General features: G+C 37.5%; 1 pseudogene; it reads right to left on the bottom strand.

The window, feature by feature from the left end:
* Nucleotides 1–2,275: 2,275 nt before the first annotated feature.
* On the bottom strand, nucleotides 2,276–2,529 carry LOC113908577 (annotated as a pseudogene).
* Nucleotides 2,530–3,249: the final 720 nt, after the last annotated feature.

Here is a 3,249-nt window from a genome sequence, read left to right as displayed (position 1 = left end):
AGGACTAAGCAGAGTTGAGATCTGCCCTCTGTTACCCCTCTTCCTATCTCTGACCACCCAGCCTTTGGATTCTACCTGCCTAGATCTCTAATACTTATCTTGGCTGATCACCCTGAAATTGACCTCTCATCTATCTACACCTGAAGTCTACTCCTCTAGCTGGAATGACAGTCCCTTGCCTTTTGATCTGGCCTGTCACCTTGCTGCCCACAATGAAAAGATCAAACTGTGCTGAAGCTTGTGCCCCACACACCTTGCAGTGATGAGTGTCAATGCTAATGAGCCAACTCCACAATCCATTTCTTCAAAATAATCAGTGCTCTAATAATATTCATAAAAATGGTTTTCATATTGCCCAAATAAGGATGCCTTCCCTTTGTTCGCCAATTCCAATTGCTTAGCAATGGCTGTCTGGGGTGTGTGCGTATTTTTAATTATTTAATTAATTTTCTTTTTATTGGTTTTTAAAATATTTTTTAATCAGATAAACATGCAAGTTTAAAGTTAATAGTCAAATAATTCTACAAAGTTTATTACAAAAAGATGGTAGTTTCTTATCTCCGTCAGCCCCATATCCCCCTTTCATGAGGTAATTACTTTCACGACTTTTCACCAATTAAATGAAATTGGTCTCTAAGTCTTTAAATAACAGTTTTGTAAATCTACTGCTTAGTTGTGTTTTTCTTCCAGTCTTACATTTATTGACCTCCTATTATAGTAAAATTTAAAGATTTTATTCTTTTTCTTTTCTCCATCTCACTGTACTCATGCACCTTTCCCATCTTTTCATCTTCCCAAAATAATTACAGTTTTGTAATTTTAGATAGAGCAATATTTGGAGTTTATAGTATCATTACTATATAAATACTATTCACATGTAATAACTAATTATTTTTCCTTTTCTGTGCAACTTTTTATTTTCCCTGGAATTAATAATTGCCTTATTATCTTCATTTATTTCATTTTCTATGTACTTATCATTAATTTAATACCTATCTTTGACAGTTGTCTAAATCTCTTCTCAAAACTTCCAACACATGGGATAGTCTATTAATTTCATCTTCCTAAAGAAGTGTGTTCAGGAACTTTCTAATCTGTTCCATACCTCTATGCCTGGTACACTCACTGTCTTCCTGGTGTCTCCCTTCACTGTCCTGTGGACTCCTTTTGCTCCCAGCTTCCTGTGTCTCATATCTAGGTTTTTCTTAGTTTATACCTTTATTTTCATAGAACACATCTACCAGTCACTTCCTAAAAAAAAGATATGTGGGAAGGAAATAGTTTTGAGAATTAGTAAGTCTGAAGATTCCCCCCACATATCTAACTGATCCTTTGAATGGGTATCAAATTCTAGATTGGCAATAATTTGGGAGCATATTGCTCTATTGTTCCCTACATTCTAGTTTTGCTTTTGAGAAGTCAAAAGCCATTCTGATCCCAATCCTTTATGTGACTTACTTGTTGTCTTTCTAAAAGCTTGTAGGATCTTCTTTATCATCAATATTCTGAAATCTCATAATGAAGAGCCCTTGATGTGGGTCTATTTTCATCCATTTTGAGGGTCCTTAATGAGCCCTTTCAGTCTGGAAGCTTACACCCTTCCAGAGGAATTTTTCTTGAATTGTTTGGTTGATGAATTTCTCCTCTCCATCTTCTCTATTTCCTTCTTCAGGAACTTTCATTATTCAGATGTTGGACCTATCGAACTGTCCTTAAATATTATTTTTATTAATATCTCATCCTCTACTTTCCAACTCCTTCTATTTTTGCTTTATTTCAGGGAGATCTACTCAACCTTATCTTCCATCTTTGTACCAAGCTTTTCATTTTTGCTGTTATATTTTTAAATTTTAGGAGTCTATTTTTTATGCACTGAATATTCCTTTTTAAATAGTATTCTTTCTTATTTCATTTATAAATAGTATTCTTATTTCATGCAGGCCATGTCTTCTCTCATTCTCCATATTAATGATACACCTTAATTTTTAAATTTTTCTTCTTCTGTTTAATCTCTGTTTCTTCCAAGTCGCTTTGTTTCTGTTTCCTTCCCTCTCTCTCTATTTCCCTCTTTCTCTCTCAAATGTTAGAGGCTTTCTTCAGTGTTTTGTAATCTTTGGTTTTCTTCTCATATTTAAGCGGGGACTGAAAATGTGATTTTAATACAGGCTCACTCCCAAGTATGATATAATGGTTACCCTTTTCTTTTCACCTGGAGTCACTTTTCATATGTTATTGGCCACAGGGGAGGGGGCCTCCTCCATGTCACCAGAGATGCTCACAATTTCTTCAGCCCCTCCAATCTTGGGCCCTGGAGGTCCTGGGGGTGGCTGGGCACGTGGGGCATGTTCCCATCATCTTGGAGGGGCACTGGACAGTTGTAGGCTGTGGCTTGGTTGATCATCGTAGCATATTTGGTGAAGGGGCTGAGGAGGGCAGAATTATAGTGAGCCCCCCAATGGTGAAGGATGTGACCAGCACCATCTCCTTGGCCCAGGCATCCTTGAGGTAGGCAGTGGGTCTCCCAGCCATCTTGGTCATGGCGGCAGCTGTGGTGGCAAGGATATGATGTTTATCTTAAAGAAAGATCAGGATTGTTTCTGTATCTCATTAATCACTTTCTATCATAGTCACCAAGAAGAATTCCATTAGTGTCACATAGAACAGTGCATTGGTTACTGTTAAGGGCAGGAAATTAGAAATAAATGAGCAAAGTCCATAGCAGGTTAGATATAAGGGGTTAAAAAAAAATCATCAGAAGAACTCTCTTCCAAGGTTTCTGGAATTATCAAATGTCTTTCCACTGAAGTTTTTAAAGAATGAAGCAGATAAACTGCCTTTCCAAATGACATAAGGACTAAATTAGCCAACACCCTCACCTGGAATTTGAATTAGATACTCTTCACAAGACTGACTCACTGTACTATGTAGAGATGCTAGCAATTGTCCCCAACCACACACCTTTCTTGGAAGAAAGAAAGTTCACATCTCTGGAAAGAACAGTCCTGTGCACCTCTGTCCTCCACCACACCTGAATTGACCATAAATGGACCTAACTCAGACTGGGCCTCCCTGATTCTCTCTCTTGGGATATGGTAAATAGGACACTGAGAAACAGTTAAATAGTAGGGACTCCCTGACTAAAAGTTTCAATAGGGTCAAAGCCAGAGTTTGTACCATGCCCAAACAAATTTAAAAAAACAATAATCCATGAGACAGAAGAGAGAATGCCAATATGTAGAAAGCAGTAGA

The sequence above is a fragment of the Zalophus californianus genome, chromosome 6, assembly GCF_009762305.2.
Source record: "Zalophus californianus isolate mZalCal1 chromosome 6, mZalCal1.pri.v2, whole genome shotgun sequence".
In the NCBI taxonomy this organism is placed as follows: Eukaryota; Metazoa; Chordata; class Mammalia; order Carnivora; family Otariidae; genus Zalophus; species Zalophus californianus.
This window is presented reverse-complemented; position numbering and strand designations above follow the sequence as displayed.